The sequence below is a fragment of the Rousettus aegyptiacus genome, unplaced genomic scaffold (genome assembly GCF_014176215.1).
Source record: "Rousettus aegyptiacus isolate mRouAeg1 unplaced genomic scaffold, mRouAeg1.p scaffold_m13_p_5, whole genome shotgun sequence".
In the NCBI taxonomy this organism is placed as follows: domain Eukaryota; kingdom Metazoa; phylum Chordata; class Mammalia; order Chiroptera; family Pteropodidae; genus Rousettus; species Rousettus aegyptiacus.
In genome coordinates this window covers 40,097,164-40,103,056 of record NW_023416308.1, presented here as the reverse complement: position 1 = coordinate 40,103,056, position 5,893 = coordinate 40,097,164, and positions in this window count along the sequence as shown.

The window sequence follows — 5,893 nt, the reverse complement described above, 5'->3', positions numbered from 1 at the left end:
TGTACTAAATATGTATGGAGTGTTTTTATAACTCTTTAAGAATGTAAAAACCATTCTTAGTTCAGGGGCAATACATGAGCAAAGTGAATTTGACCCACAAGCCCCCCTGGTTTAAAGCATCCGGCATAGTGTCTGTGGCCCTGTCATAGGTCTACATAAACATCACCCGATCTGCCAACTGCTCCTCAGAGGCCTGCTGCCTCAGGCCTGATTCAGAATGCCCCCACCCCACCTGGGGTCTCAGTTGGTCAGCGTCTGGCAATGGCTGAGTATGCTGAGCCAGCATTAGCCTATGAAATGGGGGCCCCCAGACACCCTGACTCTTCCATCACTAAGAAACTCGCAGTGGATAGTATGGTTAAATTAGAATACCTGGGGGGCCTAGGGTGGCTTTTAAAATAACTCTCAGCATTTGGGGAAGGTGGGGAAGAGAGGGGGATGACTCAAAGTCCTCTCTACAAGTGGAGCAAGAAGGGTGTGCTGAGGATAGTAGTTGCTGCTCTGCGGGCACCCCAGCTGCTGAGAACAAGATACACGTCTCAGCAAACCAGCAACTCCAGTTCTGCCTCAGATCACTGACCTTGGATGTAGGTCCCCCAAAGGCAATGTCATGAGCTCCTCTCTGTGCCTTTGCCAGGCGCCCCACCATGTATGTTTCAGCTAACTGGCTGACTACAACTCACCTTCAGCCCAGGTGTCACCTCCCGCTGAAGGTCTTCCTGGACTTTCCATACTCCAAGTGAAAATAAGTATGCCTCTTCCACATTCCACATTCCACTAATACTTGCCTTCCCAGAATTTACTGTATGAACCAAAATGGTTCCTCATTCATTCAACATTTATCAGCATTTCCTATGTGTCTGGCACCAGGTGGTAATCCCACAGAGTCTGATTTCATGGAGGTCAGAGTTCAGCAAAAAATAAAGACAGAAAATAAATCATATAAATGGATAATATTTACAAAATGAGACTAGTTCTCTGCAGCGAAAGAAACTGGTTCTATGAGAACAAATAACAGAGAAAATGGGTGTGTGAGGAGGACAAGGAGGGCTTCCTGGAGGAGGTGATGCTCAAGATCTCAAATCCAAGGTAAAATGAACACCCTGGGCCTTGGTTTCTCCAATTCTAATGTAGAGGGAAAAAACTCTTCCCTGCAACTGCCCCCACAGAGCCACCTTGGAGTTGAAAGGAACAGATGTAAGCACAATGTAGCAGGGAAAAACACTACATGGAAATAGCTGGTGGGTTTTTATTTTCATTTGTTACAGGTGAGGTATATAAGAGGGGAGAGGTGGGAGGGCTGGAACAGGACAGATGGGGCTTGGGAGGAACAGGAATATTTAGGAAGCTCCAGAGCACAGACACAGACACAGCGATGGGGCGGAATGGGGAAGGATGGTGCTCCCTGCAAGCTGTAACTATTTCCACGGTGTGGCCCCAATTTTCTTCCTGCCAAATCCTGTCCCTTCTCATTCCCACATCTGGAGCTCTGGTTGCAGGTACCATTCAGTCTGTGTGACACATGTGATTTCCCCCCACCCCACCCCAAGCTTTATTTGTACAGTCCCTTCCCCATTCATACTTTCATTTCCAGCTCTGGAAAAACCACCTGGTTCTCCAGGATCTGGTGCCATTCTCTTCACTCCCCCGAGACCCCAAAGAAGATGTGATCTCCCTCTTCTGAGATCCTAGAGTGATTCATGCTCACTCTCTGGCTATGAGCACTGAGCTCTGGTGTCAAACTTTCAGAATTCAAAGCTCTTGCTCTCATGATCTTGGCCAAATCATGTCCTTTCTCTGAGCCTTAGCATTCCCATCAGTAAAATGGGTTGTATTAGTATTTGTCTCATAGGTGTAAGATAATACATCAAAAACATTTAACACAATAGCAGCCACATAGTAAGTGCTTTAAACAGTTATGGAATGAGAACCACTCTTTATTTATAAAGTGTTCACTGTGTGCTTGGCATCTTGCTTATGGGCATTATTTCACCTAATTTTCAGGGTTAATTAGGCAAGATAGGTACAGTTATCCTCCTTATTTTCAGATGAGGAAACTGAGTCTCGGTGAGGTTAAATGACTTGCCCGAGCGCACATGTAAATGGTAGGGCAGAGATTTAACCCATGACTGTCTGCCCTGAACAGAGCCTGGCACATAGGAAGTTCTTTCATTCATTATGTAGACACCTACTAGTGCTTCCCACAATTGAGTGGGAGCTCTGAAGACATGAGCCCAATGGTTCACAACAACTGTGCCATTCAGTGTTATCACTATTATTCCCATTTTCATGAAGCAGGTGATCTTAGAGGGGCAAAGATCATCTGGCCTGTGAAGAGGCTGAAACCAGAATCGAGGTCTTCTGTTCGGCTGTCCCAGGTTGCAGTGGGAACCCCAGCAGTCAGGTAGCCAACACACTTGCTTCCTTAGCCCAGTGAAGCCAACTATCACAGTCACTGCTAACTCCCTGCTCCTGGAGCCAGGGTCTAGCAGCACCTGCCAGTTCCTCCTCAACCTTAGCTATCATCTTTCATCATCTTTGAGGCACCTCTCTCAGCACACCGGGCATCTCCTTGCTCCTTCTCTGTCACACACATTAGTTGCCAAGGAAGAATTATGGTAACAAAAAGAAACATCCAACCTGAAATGCTTATTAGAAAGTGAAAGAAGCCAATCTGAAAAGTCTACATACTGTGTGGTTCCATCTATAGGACATTCTGGAAAAGGAAAAACTATAGAGATAACAAAATGATTGCCAGGGGTTAAGGGGAGGGAGGGGTGAATACGTGAAGCACAGAAAATTTTTAGAGCAGTGAAGCTGTTCTGTATGATACCACAGTGGTGGATGCCTGTCATACATTCATCGAAACCCATAGAATGGACAACACCAAGAATGAACCCTAATGTAAAACATGGACTTGGGGTGATGTGTCAGTGTAGGTTTATCAATTGCATCTATTGAGGCTGTGGGGGGGGGGAGGGAGGGGGCATATGGGAAATTTCAGTACTTGTTTTTTAATTTTTACTGTGAACCTATAAGTGCTCATTAATGGAGGATGTCAGCAGAGACTGTGTCCTGACTGTCCTCCTTCTAGATGGGCTCCTCTGTGCCCTTGGCCTCTCTTTGCCTGCTAGGGGCTTTAGGGCCTTTGCATAGAAGGGGTCTGAAGGTGTCTGGTACACAGCATGAGCTCAAAAACAACTGCTGAAGCCCCAAAGCTCCTTTTTCTGGACTCTCACAAAATGCATTTCCAGGATAGCCTTTACTCACCTTCCCTGCCACAAACTTTCACCCTGGCCTCTAGATCCACACACATAGATAATGAAAGCAGAGCCACACCAGTGTCCTTCTCCAGTATCATCAGTGATGGGAGTGAGTTGGGGAGGGGAGGGAATATCACTGATAAAGCAGTGGCAAGTAGGTCTTCAGTATTAAAAAAATTCACCCCAACAGTTTCTCTCTCTTAATCTGCCAAGATGGTTGCTAAAAATATGCTCAGCCATTCCAAGTGAAGACATCTGGGGAGCACATCTTACATCTAGGTCAGGTTAAACAGTGAACAAATAGACTGCAGGCTTTCAGCCTGAAAACCTTTGGGAGGTCTGTACACACTCTCCCTCAAAACCATCATCTGACTCTTAGGGAAAAAAGAAATAATTATTCTCCCACAAGAAGGGTAAACTAGATAGTTTCTCCTAACTCTAAAGACTAAAGTTTTATATTATTAGCTTTTTACACATTTCACAAGTTTAACTGTCACTATCACCACATTCACTGATATTTGCTTTTTAATGACAGAATGAAAATATGTATTCTTTTAAAGAAAGTTATGTTGATAAGAAGAGTAAGTTGATATTTATAAGGAAAGATGTTAAAAGTGAGGATAATTTCCAATTTTTATACTAATTGCAAAATAGAATTCATAAGCAAAGAATCTATCATCTTCAGTATCATCCACATTTCCCCTACGAACTATTCTCCTGCCACATAAGAACACATCTCCAAGACTTCCCTTCATTTCTTTCTCAGTGCTGACTTACTAATGTATCTCTGAATTTGGCAACGTATGCAAATTTTCTTAATTACTATGATTCTCCTTCTTCAGTTGGTCAAGCAGGACAAGCATTAAATAAAAACAAAGTTTTAGATACATAACCGGTATTGGAAAACACATATAAAATGGGTAGAAAGATTTTTGTAAAGTTTCTAGGGACGAAGAATGTGTTCTTAAAGCCAAAACTCTATTTTGGCATAAGATGACATGGCATAGAGTCAAGGTTTTGTACTTTCTGCTCTCGAATCTAAGACACAGTTTCCACACTCAGCCTTGTTCTATAGTCTGGTTATGAAATTCTAGATTTATAATGTTTTCAAAATGAAAAGTTTTTTCGAGACCATTCTCAGTGGCCTAAACTCTCCCACTTAAGAAGCATGAATGAGCAAAGGGAGTAATTAAAGGCCTCTTCTTTCCTCATACCCATTTCCCATTACATTGTTCATTATTTTATAATCAATATTTATTATAAAATTAACATCACAACTTCATAAATTGTTAAATATTCAAAAAACAAGAAAAATACTAAAGTTCCTCTATCTTAACATTACTAATGTTAACAATAAAGGAAACACTGATAATTTTTGTTGCTGTAAAGTTGCTACTAACATTAAAAGGGGAAAAAGTGAAATTCAAAGATGTCACTTATGAAACGTATTACTAATAAGCACGTATATTCAAAATATGTAAAAAACTCCTAAAGTATAAACTAAAAAAACAAGCAATCCAATATGAAAGTAGGCAAATGACTTGGTCAGTCTTCACAAAAAAATACAAATAGTCGATAAATAACAACAAAAATCTGCTCAAATTAAAAATTAGGAAAATGTGAATAAAAATTACAATTACATTTGGCTTAAAGTAAATGTCAAAATTAACAATTATTAAAACTTTCACTGAAGGTAGTATAAATTTATAGAACCACTTTAGAAATTGGTTTATCACTTTCAAATAAGGTGGTAGATTTTTGTTTTTTACAATACAGAAATTTCTCTGTAGAAGCTCATGCACAGATGCATCAGGTTTGCGTATAAGCATTCAAGGTAGAATTTTTAAAAGCTAAAACTCGAATATTCTAGTGTCTACCAAGAGTATGTTTTACAATGGAATAATACAAATCAACGAAAGGAATTAATTTATAGCTACACAAATCAATATGTCCATGTCTTTCAAACATAATTTTGAAGGACAGAAAGTAGACATTAAATTATAGTACATTATTCCACATATATATATGACAAAATTAAACTATTTTTTAGACTTAACATTAAAATTAATAAGAAATTGAAATTATCATAGAAGTCATGATAGTGGAGTGGAAGAGGATTAGCATAAAGAATAATAGGTAAGGGCTCAAAGGTTGCTGGCAATGTTTAATTTTTAATTTGTGTTGTGGTGACATGAGTTTTTGCTTATAATAACTTTTAACTGTACATTTATATTTATGCACTTTCATCTATATACATATTTATGACACAAGCAAATAGTTTAATTAAAAGTCATTGAATAAGAGATTTTATATTCTAGCCTGTGATACAATAACAGGGATTGGATTCATCCCCCACCACAAATAAATACAAAACTGTACCAACCCCCCCCCCCCCAGGTATTTTCATTTACTGGACAACAGGTAGCACGAGACTATAATCCTTGACAGAGATAAAAAAAAAAAAGGTGAGCACTTCTGCTGGGATGCACATTCTAGACCACGATATATTAATAGGGATTTCAAACAGAGCACAGTATCTTGCTGGCTTAAGGAGATAGCTTATAGTTCAGGGAGGATGATGCAGAGTTTGTGTAGTCTATGTTTCTGACATAACAATGCTATACAAAAAA